The sequence below is a fragment of the Sinohyriopsis cumingii genome, chromosome 11, assembly GCF_028554795.1.
Source record: "Sinohyriopsis cumingii isolate HCF-2022 chromosome 11, ASM2855479v2, whole genome shotgun sequence".
Classification (NCBI taxonomy): domain Eukaryota; kingdom Metazoa; phylum Mollusca; class Bivalvia; order Unionida; family Unionidae; genus Sinohyriopsis; species Sinohyriopsis cumingii.
Window position 1 is genome coordinate 110,285,077 of NC_142971.1, and position 14,864 is coordinate 110,299,940.

Here is a 14,864-nt window from a genome sequence, read left to right on the forward strand (position 1 = left end):
CTGCTTTTGCTATGTAAACAATATTAAAATTATGTTTGACTTGGTGTTTTATGGCAAGGCAACACAAGCAGGTTTTTATCTAATAGGCAATTGAAATAAAGTGCCTTTTCCAAGGACACACAATGGTAGGTAATCCCAGCTTAGCCATACAGTGTAAGATATTTACTCTGATATTGATGTTCTTTGGGTTGTTGTCTTACTGCCTGAATTAATGGTATTGTGTAAGTGCGTTCCCTGGTTGACTGCCAGGAATGGGTGGCAACTTTTTCAGAAATCTTAATTGATTCATCAGTATTAGCATATTTTTATTTATTTTGTTAAAGAAACTTACTTAAACCAACTAAAGTGTTCCTTGCATTTAAGCCAGCTGAAATGTATGTCATTGGAACTTGAAAACATGCCCATTTGCTTGTGTCAGAATTTGAATCCATTAGGAAAAAGACTTCTCCGTAAGTATAGTCCAACTAAAGCAAATAGACTTTAATTTGTTTAAAAATGCCGATATGGGCTGCCAAATGTGTGAGATATTTCTGAAAATTTGGCCTCATTCCTTTGTAAGTCAACCAGGGAAATATGCTACACAATGCAGTTTATTAACGCAGGAAGATGTTGACCCAAACAATATAACTATCAATGTAGAAGCCTTACAGTTTGTAGGATTAACCCAAACTGATGCAGTGATAGAATTTGAACCTGCATCCTTTTAGTTGCAAATCTGGCATGGTAACCACTGAGCCACATCAGATTCTGATGTTAATTATAAAGTAATAAATACTATAATAGAACAATTAAAAGTTGTATAAACAATGTATTCTATTCTTCCAACATGAAACATTCTATTCTTCTGTTAGATTTAGAGGGAAAATTTACATCTCTTCTGTTTTTTAATTTCAGGTCATGGTGGATGAAGCTTAGATTCATCATGCTGTAAATAGAACAACATACTTCAGAATCATCTCATGCAATTTGATGCATTTATTTATATCTATATATAAGGATCATTTCTATTTATTTGTAATTCTTGTAAAATGTTTATTTGATAAGACGTAACATAATTCCGTCCATATGGCCAGTTGCATGTGTCAAGTGCAATATCCCCCATTGTTTCTTATAGAAAATGTCAATGCATAAGAGTCTATACAGCAGAATATCAGGATATTTTGCACACAGTATATTGTATAAAACAAAAAAAAAATATAATCTCAGAGCCAAATATGATAGCAGTGATTATCTGTTAACATAGTGTATGTGGCAATAGGTATCTACCTGCTTCCAAAACCTCCGACTTTTAAAGTTTGAGATATCATTATGTTTTGCTGTTTCAATTGATTAACCATGAGTACTGCTTTACCAAAGAGTTGAAGAGGCATGTGAACAACAAAACTGAGTAATGTACTTCTGATAGTTCCTTTACTTGAATAAAATGCCTAATTTTACTTTCATTTACAGTATTTCTCCCACGATAAGCCCAAGGATCCTTACCTTGTAAATGTAATGAAAAGTGTCAGATAGGCTTATTATCAGATAAGGCCTTCTAAGATAAAAATGTGCACAACTTTTGTAAAAGATGGTGTTGAGCTTATCGTCAAACATTGGCAGATAAACAGTGAAAGGATCGTTTTATGGACATTTTACCATAATATGCGAACTGACTCCATGGTTTCAGCATTTTCAACCTATGTTGAAATCTGGAGGATTTTTAACAATGGGGAAATTATTTTAAACAAAATATTTCAATCTGATATGAATCTTTATAATCATTTGTCTTTAAAAGATTGGGTACATAGCAGACTAGGACTGTATTTGAGTACAAAATTATTCTGGATATTTAATACACTATTTCTCTCATGTTAAAATCTGGTGACAGCCTAATACTTACATTACACCTTTTCCCCTGTGATAAGACAGGAGGCTAGGGTAATAAATAAATGACTGTATTTCTGATTTGATGACACCAGTTGGCCATCATAATAAATATATTGTAGTATTTCTTTATGCTTAGGCCTGGGCCATATGGATAAATACATTACATTATTTCTCCCACAATAATAGCTGGGGTCAGTCTAATAAATACATTACAGTATTTTCCAGGGGGTCATTTTAATAAATATGACATGGTATTTCTCCAATAATAAAGCCAGAGGGCCAGGCTAATAAATGCATTACAGTATTTCTCTCATGATAAGGCCTGGGACCATTCTAATAAATACAGTATTTCTCAGGGGCCAGTTTAATAATATGATACAGTATTTTTTCCATGATAAAGCCAATGGCCAATAAATCTTGAAATTATTGTTATTGCTACTTGTCCCACATGGAAAGCCACTTCATCATGGAGTTTTCACAGGAGAACAGTTGCCATCTTGAAAATAATGTTATTGCTACTCTTTCTAGATGGAATACTATATTAACATTGGATTTTTACGAGATGACTACATATGATGTCTGGTTGACCCTAAGTAAAAATGGTGCAGATCTGGCCTCAAATAGGGTAACCATGGAAGCCATCTTGAAAATCATTCATCACTACTTCTTCTAAATGGGAAGTTATACAGACATGAGGTTTTCACCAGAAGACTTCTTATGGTGTTTAGCTGCTCCTGAATGAAAATGATACCAATCTAACATCCAGTATGGCCACCATGGTGGCCATCGTTAAAATCATGTTATCACTTCTCTCTAGGATTCATGGTCATATTGACATAGGGTTTTGACCAGAAGACTTATTTTGATATCTAGTTCATCATAAATAAAAATAGTGCTCTTCAGACATCTAATATAGTGGCCACTATTGGTATATTTAAAATGTTATTGAATCTCTTGAATGAATGGTATGGGGTTTTCACCAAAATTCTTGTTAGGTGTCTGATTTGTTTGAAATAAAAAATGTTGCCATTCTTGCAATCAGTGTGTCCACCACAGTAGCTAATTTGAAAATATTGTTGCAGTATTTTAAAAGAAGGAATGGTCCTGTCTTGAATTCCTGGAAAGTATTTTTGGACATTAGAGAGCATGTCTCATTGAGATACGTTTTTTATTTTTTGTTTCTTGCTGTCTTTCTCATTTCAAATATTTCGTTACCCTTGAGGAGATCTTCAATATGTTCTTGAGTGAAGTATCAGCAGAAATATTCAGATCCTAATTCTCACTTTCTTAGCTAACAGATATTTCTCGGTCTAAACGAGCTCATCTGACTAAGCTTGTGTCTGAGAATTTGTCTTGACACAAGTCTTTCTGTTTTGGAGATTTTACATGTTTTAAAGTTGTATTTTTATTTTACTTTGCAAAAATAAAATTTCTCACATGGCCTTGCTGTGAACATAGATGAAATAAACACAAAATTATTTCAGTGAATGATGAAATACAATTCAGATTCTCTAAATATATGTTAAAGTTAAAAAAGACCTTCAAATTAAAAAGGGTTGACAATGAAAAATGCAGCAAAAACATAAATTTTAAAGTTTTCATGCTTGGTACTGGAAACAAGAGTGCCATTGAATGACAATCAATATTCATTTTTAGTCAGGGATTACATTTGTGAGATTTTGTGCCTCATGATTGCATAAAGAATAATGGATCATATTTTTACCCATTGAGTCATGAAAGTATACACAAAAGTATCTTGTAGAGAAGTATTTTGCTCAGTTCATGTTGAATTTTTACAACATATGATGAAAATCATTGTAATGAAACCCATTAGGGGGACTTGTGGAAAAGTGGTTGCATTTTCAGAAGGATCTTTTTATCACATTTCTGCTTTCAGCATGCAGCATGGATGAATATATGTATGTATGTTTAATGCATAGGTAGCTAAATTTAATTTAATAGCTATGATAGCCAGATCATTCACATGCAGCCAGCCAGTGAGACAGATTGATAGGTCTCAAGAAACATTAATTACTGATGTCATTTAAATTTGACCAATTATAACGTAAATCATTCGATATCATATAATTCAATTAAATGTTGCATATGCAATAGATATCTGCATTGTTTGGTAATTATATATGAGATTCAGTAACTATAAAATACAAAATGACTACTGAGGCATAAATTATGGCTGTTTTGTAATTTTGTTTTGTAATTATATATGAGATTCAATAGCCAGAAGACACAAAATAACTACTTGGACATAAATGAGATTAAACAATAATAAGGAAAAAAAAAATGACTAATGAGACCAACTATTTTTGTTTCATAATTATGTTTGAGATAACTAGGCACAAAATGACCACTGAGACATAAACTGTAGTTGTTGGATAATATCGGTGATCACTTTCATGTGTTGGATGAGTATATGATCTTGTAGAGACATGATATCCTTTAGCCTGTTTGGTGAATTAAATGGCTGAGTAGATATCTACTGAAATCAAGCTAACCTGGAATTGCCAGTAATAATCCATAATAGTGGGGTTGGTCTCAGTTATGAGGTTGCAAACCAAAATGGGGTTGGAGGTGTCAGCACCAGTGTGGTCTGGTTGATCTCATTTATTGAGTGTGGTCATTAGGCAGGGTTTTACTGTACATAAAAGATAACATGCAGCACAATGTAGTGTACAAATATAGTTTCATCTCATTGTTTATAATGTCATCTTGTACAAATATGACTTGGTTTTGATTTAGAAAGTATTTCTTTTTTTCATTTGCAATTTGGCTCAGTCCAATTCTGCTGACATTTTTGTAGTTTTCTATGTTTGCTTAACAAAGGCACAGGTGTTTCAATCTTCATAGTATTTTTTTGCTTTAAGATTAGCATATTTTTCACCTTGAGTTGTTACATCATGTTCATAAAAATTGTACAGAACACTGACATAAAATATAGTATGCCACATGCCAACAAAATAAAGTAATGAACATTCTCTGACATTGTGTCACAAATATAATTTAAAATGTGTGTTCAGTTTATATAACATTTAGAAACTTGTTGAATAATATAATGTGCACCTGTCATCGCTTTAAAATATTACATTTGTCTCATGAATTTCATATCAATTTGCATCAAATGAATACTGATATAAGATTGTTTAGGAAATAGTTGATTTACAATACTAGATTTAATTTTTAGGACAAATTAAATTTAAAACTTTACTAAGATAACATCAAACTTTGCATCTTTCACTAGCCCTAATGCTTTTAAATGTTTTAAATTGGGGGGAAAAGACATTTTTTTCTTTAAATTACAATTTTTTTAAATTTCAGTGACAAATGTTTTATTTAGGAAGAAATGGGTACAAAAAGTTTCTTGATATCATAATTTCAGCAAATGTAAATATTAATGTTTATATAGTAGAACCAGTTGTTGTGAATGCAATTATTGTTATTAGTAGTTTACAACAAGCCAAAGAAAGCTATAACTTTAAATTTATGTCACAATGTTCAATGTTTTGTTTTTATGTTTTAACTTTTATCAGAACAAGGCTTAGCTTTTCAGGGTCACAACCGTTTATTTAAAACTCCTGTTTGTACATGAATGAGATTACTGTATTAACAAGTTTTACATTTTTGTCCTTGAGATTATCTTTGCATGAGATAAAACATATATCAAATTCCCAATTTTGTGTAAGTATATTTTGTAAATAGGTGTAATTGTTTTTTGAAATGTATTTTTTGGCTACCAAGTTTCTTGCATATTAGTTTATCTTCTTGGCCATGTACCTTTATGAACAAGAACGTGTACAAATAATCACATTGTTTACCTGCATGAATCAAAGTTCATTTGTAAACATAGTCACATACCAAAGACCTTTTAGTTTATCATATTTAATTATGGTATATTTGTTCAAGATATAATAGTTTAGAAATTGTTATCAATATTTATTGCACTTGAATTTAAATTATTCATTAATAAAAACCAGAAAAACTATTTCACTTCAAGGTGAAGTCTTTATTTTAAAAGAAGTTCAGGATCATTTAGCCAATTCCCATATCTGTAAAGCCTAATCTCCACTACCAAGTTGATCCTATCACATGTTTCCTCGTCATTTAATTTGAATTCATTACATGGACAAGATTATAAATAACATTTTCTTTTCATGAAGTACAAAGTAAGACACTGACAACAGATCTGACTTTTAATAAACTTCATTTTGTGTCCACAAATGTTTTAATTACATTTGTTAATAGCTCATATTTGAATGCATGATATTCTTAGTCATCTCCAGTTTTTAATGTAGTTTGCTTGTTCATTATCAGTTCATTAACAAGTTCTTTATAGCAGTATTCAGACACATTTTGTTTACAAACTTAATGATTATCTGGAAGTGCAGTACTACTAACTCTCATATATACTGTATTTTGCAGTGTTGCATTGATGTCCTTGCTGGTCATGTCTAGCATGAGACAATTTATAGTTATGATGTCATTTGCCTTGATTGCATTGATCTCCCTTGAAGTTATTGATGGCAGTCAGTGTCATCTATCCATATAAATTGTATTGTAGGTATGGAATGTATGACAAGTCTGTATTTATGAAAGTCCATCTGATGAAACAACATAGTATAGTATTATTATACGTAATTCAGTGCATAATTTCTAATTTGTTACCCTGTGTTTAAATATCTTGATTTATAGAAATTAAAACAACAACAATAATAATAATAATACATGTATTTAACTGGTATGTTAGCTTACCCCCACCCACCCCAGCTGTTACTGATAGGGAAGATCGAGATTGTATCAAAGACTACTGGAGGTCATGTGCTGGACAAAATGTTACATTTGTTTTGTTTTTGCTTTATCAGAACCAGTCTGCATTTTCAGGAAACAATAAACTTGATGCTTTAGCCTTATAATGTATAATTTTTTTCGACAGCTGTAACATCTAACAGCAGAATATTTTTAACCATACATCATGTGCAAATGCTTCAACACCAGTATTTTTTGGGTGCATCCTGATACAGGTAAATTGATTTTGTTTGTAGATTTTTTCCCCACTAGCCCCTTTAAACAAATATTAAGGCCAGTTTGTGAAATCAGTGCACTCAGATTATACCATATTAAAGTAAGGCAAATGCAGATATTTACTTATTCTTCGTTTTGACACAAGACTTGGTTTGGTTTTAAAATGATGGTTTAAAATTAGTGGAAAATAAGATGCAGAGAAGATGCTTTGCTTTTAATAATATCATTTGTTCTTTGGAAACGAAAGCAACTAAAGCTTTTACACATTAGTGTAATTTGATCAAAGGTGGTGGGCAATGTAGTAAATATTTGTCCTTAATTAATAAATATGAAGGTAGACAAGCATACTACTGCTAATATGCTTCATTAGTTTTTAAAAAAATGTAAAGATAACGTAAAATCGTTAAAGCATAATTTTGGATGTCAACTTTTTGTGTGTTCATTTAACTTACTCACATTACAAGAAAACAAATGCAAATTTATGCAGAGAGTTTGAAGTGCACACTGGTGTTGGTATTTCAGTTTGGCATGTAAAATATGTTAGATGGGTGGAAGTTCATTTATGTCAACTTTATTTCGTGTAAATGTTTTGAGGTATGTATATGGCAATATGACAAATTTGTATGGAAATTCTTAAGCACACACTCATTTCAGCATTTGTCTTAGACATAAACTTTTGTTTGTCTTAGTCAAGAATTTCTTTTACTGTATATTGCTATTGTGGTTTTAAGACTCATTCCACAACCAAGCTTTAAAAGCAGTTATGCTGATTAGAAAATACAACTGCACGTAAAAATGTAAACATTATACTGTTGTGATATGTACACAAACTTTTTTTTCAACTAAGTTATCACAAAAGAATACAAAAGGAAATCATATAATTGAATAGTACATTTAATTGAAATTCCATGCCGTGTTTAATCTTGTGAAACACAAACCCAGCTGTGTACCCTATAGATTCAGGTTTGCTATCACAGTTCTCTGAAGACTATAGTTTTAGTTTTGCTATCACAGAGTGTGTGAATGGGTCTACATTGTTCACACTTAACTGTATGTTATACATATGCCAATATTGCAAATGCATTTATAACTTGGACAATGCTGTTCCTGCGAGTTTTACTGTTAAATCTACTGTAGGAAAAGATCATCTATCTTAATCATGGTTTTTTTTTTTACCTTGGTCTGAAATTATTGACCTCACTTATATCATTGTATAGTGTCATTTTAATAATATGTGATCTTTGAGTAAAATACCATGATAACATGTCAATAATTCAACACCCAACAGCAGACCATGTCAACCCAGATCAGACTTTGATAATTTTCCAGTAGATCTTTGCTTGATATCAGAAATAGGTAGAACCACATTGAGTCTAAGCTGTCAGCACATTATATGATTGCCAGATTTGGTGTACACTTTTTGCAGTGGAGTGTGCATTCAACATGAGCAAGTATGTTATTCAAAAACTAGAATATATTTTTTTGTAATACATGCATCAGCTGCAGTGTGATAGATAATAGAATCAATTATGGGTTAATTTAATTATTTCTATGCCATGAATTTCAAGACATGCGAAAGAAATGGAGTGTGCTTAAATTTGTACATGTATATGTCACTCTAAGGTGCATGTGCTAGAGTATGCATTTTTGTGAACATTTTAGTTCTTTATGTTGTAATTGATATGTTTCACTGTGTAAAATTAAAGACCATATTTGGTATTGCATGCAAGGTTTGCACATCTTTAAGAGTGTATTTGTATATTTACTTTATTTGTGTACATGTTCAGGGGTAGAAAAATTTAGGAAAGCATGGTCGCCAACTGGACAACTTAACTATAAAGACTGGTTGCCCAGCAAAATTATCTGGTTGTCCAATTAGAAATTCCATAATGCATTAACATTGAAAATGATTAATGAAGACTCCATTGAGTTTGCCAACAGCCTACTTAAAATATTTACCATCTTTGGGCAATAAATGATATTAAAATGTCTATTAATCAAAATAAGAATTTTAATACAAGTTTACAGTTTCCACCAACCTTTCCCGGTATGAATACTAATCATGATTACTTTGTTCATCACATCAAATTTGTTTAAATTTCTTTTTGATTTGTTTACAAAGAAATATAAAAAGGTTTATTACCTTTTGATGACACTTGCATCTAAGCATTAAGATAAAAGGTGTTCTGCTTGATGTGGAGGGATCCAAATGGAACTTGTCTCAGCATGTAATGGTCTAACCCAGAATAATGGCTGATTTGAACATGTTTACAGTATATACTTACTTATAAATCGAGTCCAGCTGCAAATAACATAGATCCTGATCCACTGTAACATAATGAGCCTGCAGATCAGAGTCTGTTTGTTCTACTGATTACTACTAACAAATTGCACAGACCCATATCTGTCACCACATTATGTTACAACAAATCTGGGTCTGTGCAGTTTACATTTGGTCTCATCTTATGAGCAAGTATATATGGTAATGATTATTTTGAGTAAATATTTATTTTGGTGTCTCCTTAGTAATTGTTGTTTTGAAATACATTAATCAGCATCAGAAAACAAATATACCATATACAGTGAGCTTAACATCTGACATTAGCCATTTTTGGACCATTGACTGACAGCTGGGAGTGGGTTTTTTTTTTGCATGATGACTATGCGCAGCAGGTATAAACTGTTTACCAACCATCAAAACCTGGCATAGATGACAATTTAACAGACCCGTATCTTGCCAATGCTAAATGATTTTTCAGAGTAGTAATCAAACTCTTTATAAACCAAAGCCATCATAATCTAGTTGCCCAACAGGGTTATGACTTTGACATACTTGGTTGCTGGAAACTAAAAATGACTTGTCCTGGGCTTCTAGGAATTGTTTTTCTACTTCTGGTGTTTATACAGTAACATAATACTCTGTAATTGTTTATTAACATTGTCACTAACAACTCTATAACTGCCATGCTCTCAGTATTTGTAAGGTTATGTATAATTTTTAAGATATTTTTTTAATATTTTAAGAAAAAGAGGTATACATCTAATATAATGATAGATTCTTACTACTTTTAATTAAAATGTTAGTGTCAATAATTTTTTTTCATTTATAAACTGGTGAAGTTCAAGCATCTTAACTAATTTATTATGCATTTTTCTTCAGGCAACACTTGAAGACGTAGTTAATAATAGTATTTTTATGAATATCTAATATTGTAATAAAACTGCTGAAATCGGATTGTGCTTTTTACCGTATCTCCAAGTTAAATCATGTTAATTTTGCAATTTGCTCACAAGTGATCTTTAATTAGTTAACATAATGTTTTTCCTCTGTATTTGTACATTTGCTAATTGACTTTGCATTAATTCTACTTTGATAATCTGTCATATATGATATACCTCGCTAAACTTTGTGTTGTTGTCAATTCTATGTACCTATTAATATTTTTTGTGTTGCTTATTCCAAAATTTTTGATCTTTTACAAAAATAGGATGAATACTTTGTTTGATAAAAGAGCAAACTGTGTTTTTGAAATAATCTTTTTCTTGTAGATTAGAATTAATGCCTCTCTGAGAGATGATCCCCACCACTGTATTTTTTTAAAAGGAAAATTGCAGGACTCCGAGTATGAAATTGTTTGGCAGCATCAGCATCAACTCAGTGACTTGCAAAAGCCACTGTTAAAGTTTATGAGGAAGCCCATAAATTTAATAAATATGAGATACTCTGTTCTGCAGAACTCTCGTGTAGTCAATAGACCATTTACTATTGACATTAATTTGTTCTTGCTATTAGCAGATTTCATATAACAAAAACTAGAAAAGCAATTTGTCATTGTGAATTAGCAGCTATTTTATCTGAATGTTATTCAGATTTTTACTGTTAAAATTGAAATTCACCACCCATTAATGTGCTGTAATTTTTAATGTTTTTGATCAGGGTTTTTTCTCTGTACAAATTCAGTGATTGGCAGAGGGCATATTATGTGGTGAAGGTGTTATAAAAATTGGATGAGAGATGTTGAAGTTGTACAGATTGGATATTTTGTACCATATATATTCACTTATAAGTAAAGTCAAACTACAAGTAACAAAAATCCTGATCTACCATAGTATAATGCATCTGCAGATCAGGGTCTGTGCTTTTTGTTCTACTGTGTATTATGTGATGGCAGATCTGGGTCTGTGCAGTTTGCAGTTGGATTTGACTTACAAGCGAGTATACATAGTACATCATATTACAACCTGTATGAGTGACCCACTGGACTCTTGACTAACCCACATGTTGGCAAAAAAATGTTATAAGAATTACAGCTTTTCTTACTGTTAGTTTAAACATTAACCGTAATGGGGCTATTTTCAGATTATTTCAAAATGTTAGAACCAGGTGATTGTAAAGTAAAATTTTGGGTGAAAAATAAATGTTATAAATAGAGTGACCTAGTTACAAGCAGCAAAACAATAGCACCATTCTCCGCAGTCCTAAAAGAATATGTGATGTATGCAAAGTTTCCTTGTACTAGAGTCAGTGTTTTATGTACCATGCATCATGTGCCAAATAAGCAGACTTTTTAGATTTGATGCACAAAAGTTGTCGACGATATGTAAATTGACGCACCCCAATGTTATGTTTTGCTGATTATACAAAATAGTTTGCTCTAACTACTTTATTGGCTAGATTTACAACCGACCATCAATAATAGTATTGTTATCGAACCAGTGAAACCTTCATCATCTAAAGATGGGGTACCGGTTACTCGTAAGATAAAGCATAATTTTCAGAAAGAAGTTAAGTCAATTGAAGAATGTGACAGTGAAGATTCCTTAAATAAACCTCCATGACCAAATGTGCAGAAAAAACAAGAAATTTCAGAACAGTACACTGGCAAGGCATGCTGGGTTATCAGAACACAAACTGCTGATTCAAGGTCCACAACACCAGGCAGATTTTAATGCAGTTTTACAAACATGACCTAGCAGTGAAAGTGCTACTTAAGTGTGTAAATTGGCTGAGTGTAGAAGACGTCCCTTTTTTAAAATACAAATCTCTTCCTAATTTAATACATGACTTAACAGATTAAGAAATTGATGCCATTGGCATTTTTTGAAGAATTCCACTGTTAGTATGACTCTGCTACTACCTGTTCAGAGGTACTGGAGAGCCTGTCAAACGTTGTTGAGGATAGTCTTATACTATGTGACCTGAAAAATTCCTCATTTCTGACAGCAATGGCAGATGAAAGCACTGACATATCCAACAATAAACGCCTTGTCATATATGCTTAGATTGTTTCTGATGACATGAAAACATCAACAAGAATTTTAACAAATATAGAATGTTCAGATGCTTCTGGCAAGGGAATTGCCTTATTGGCTTTAGTCACATTATATAACTAATATTTTTATTGTGTATTTAAATAATATAATTATTTTTTAAAAACTACAGTACTGAAGACTGTTTATTGGCTTGATGAGTCAAATGACATACATGAAGCCATTTGTAGATAAAACACTGTAGAGTATATCATACAACAAAGGTAATGAGATTCATGACCATGCCAGTGTTATATCAATGACTGTGTCATACTGATATGTTTCTAATGAGATTCATGACCAGCCAGTGTTATATCAAGGACAGTGTCACATTGATAAGTTTCATTATGAGATTCATGACCAGCCAATGTTATATCAGGGACAGTGCCACACTGATAAGTTTCTAGTGAGATTCATGACCATACCACTGATATGTTTCTAATGAGATTCATGACCAGTCAGTGTTATATCAGGGACAGTGTCACATTGATAAGTTTCATTATGAGATTCATGACCAGCCAATGTTATATCAGGGACAGTGCTACACTGATAAGTTTCTAATGAGATTCATGACCATACCAGTGTTATATCAATGGCTGTGTCATACTGATGTTTCTAATGAGATTCATGACCATGCCAGTGTTATATCAGGGACAGTGTCACATTGATAAGTTTCATTATGAGATTCATGACCAGCCAATGTTATATCAGGGACAGTGCCACACTGATAAGTTTCTAATGAGATTCATGACCATACCAGTGTTATATCAATGACTGTGTCATACTGATATGATTCTAATGAGATTCATGACCAGCCAGTGTTATATCAGATACAGTGTCACACTGATAAGTTTCATTATGAGATTCATGACCAGCCAGTGTTATATCAGGGACAGTGTCATATTGATAGGCTTTCTAATGGGATTTATGACCATACCAGTGTTATATCAATGACTGTGTCATACTGATAAGTTTCTAATGAGATTCATGACCAGCCAGTGTTATATCAATGACTGTGTCATACTGATAAGTTTCTGAGATTCATGACCAGCCAGTGTCATATCAGAGACAGTGTCACACTGGTAAGTTTCATTATGAGATTCATGACCATGCCAGTGTTATATCAGGGACAGTGTCATACTGATAGGCATTCTAATGGGATTTATGACCATACCAGTGTTATATCAGGGACTGTGTCATACTGGTATGTTTTATAATGAGGACTATTGTAGAATGTACAGTGTAGACATTACTCTGTTCGTGCATTATGCAGAAAAAGGTCCGAGTCTTTTCTGTTCCCACTGGACAAATATCAAAAACAAGCAAATACAGTGGTTAGAAATCACCATCAGATCAATGCCATTTACCTGATCTCAGAGAAGTACATGGTGTTTAATTATCAAAGAATATTCTACTCATTCAGGACAAAAATAATCATTGCTCAGTGATCAGCATGTTGTATTCTACAGTGTATATAAAATAAAAATGTGTGATGCATTAATGAATGCATGTATCATATAGTTCTCATAGTTTCTTGGAGAAAGCTTGGGGACAAATAACCATTCATCTAGCTATTAATTGTAACTTAAAAAGCGACAGTTTAACTTTCATAACATATCTTGGCTAAAGTACTTTTATTTTTATTTCTGGTTATTTTATACTGGTCAATCATATATTGGAATTCTGAAATCAGATTGTGTTGCTTGAAGTAATAGGTCATTTCTACATGATTTTAAAAAAAATAAGTAAAATACTATATATTTTTCCTTCTATGAATTATATTTAATTCAGTAAAAATTCTGTAATTCAAACATTCTTGGATATATATTTTCATTAATTGTAACATGAAAGTAGGATGTAATTTTGTCTTGTGTAAATGAAATGTTAGAAAGTCGCTTGATTGGAAGTTTTGAAAATTGTACTTTATTATACTTTACAAAAATTGTGTTTAGATGTATATTTAGTTGCTGTATGTGTACAGGTTGTTTGTAGGCAAGGTGATTAGTATATACATAATGTCATGTGTAATAGAATTAAATTACTGTATACATGTATTAAGTCTGAAAAATAAACTATATTTATTTATTTACATATATATCTTTTTCTTATGATTTTTTTTACAGTTTATGAAATGAAGTTTATAGTATGAGATAGTTAACACATTTCTTCTAATGTACTGATGGACTTGAGAAACACAGCAAGTAAATGTACATCATTCTTATTATGTATTTGATCCAAGATTAAAATTTACCTTTCCTCTTCAAGAACTTTGTTGATTAAAATTGTGTTTGAACTATTGGAGGTTTTCAGATATAGTAATATGGTAAATATACAAAGTGTCAGGCAATATTTCCATTAGTAATAACCAGTACTTCTTGCCTTATATCAATAGGTCATGGCTGGAACAAGATTGTGAGGGGCATAAGGCTAATAGGAGGGCCTGTATAATCTTGTTATCCTATGGGTTAATCTAGCACTACACTAGGTCAATCCTGCCTAGTCTTTTTAGCCTAAATGCTGTCCAGACGTGTTTCTTGCACATATTTTATTTGTAATAGAAACATAAATTATAACACTTTTTCAATAACGACTACCAACAGCTTCTCAAAAAGTTGTCATTGTAGAGCATGTTAAAGTTTAAACAGCAGACAGAA

The 14,864-nt window shown here is 31.9% G+C and overlaps 1 protein-coding gene across 1 annotated transcript in view; it reads left to right on the forward strand.

Moving 5' to 3' along the window:
* Positions 1 to 14,299, forward strand: part of LOC149789283 (A disintegrin and metalloproteinase with thrombospondin motifs 9-like) — a 343,799-nt gene extending 329,500 nt beyond the window's left edge. The window contains exon 40 of the mRNA XM_089975475.1: positions 895 to 14,299. The gene's annotated coding sequence lies outside the window, so the exon portion shown is untranslated. The remainder of the gene's footprint in view (positions 1 to 894) is intronic.
* The last annotated feature ends 565 nt before the right edge of the window (positions 14,300 to 14,864 follow it).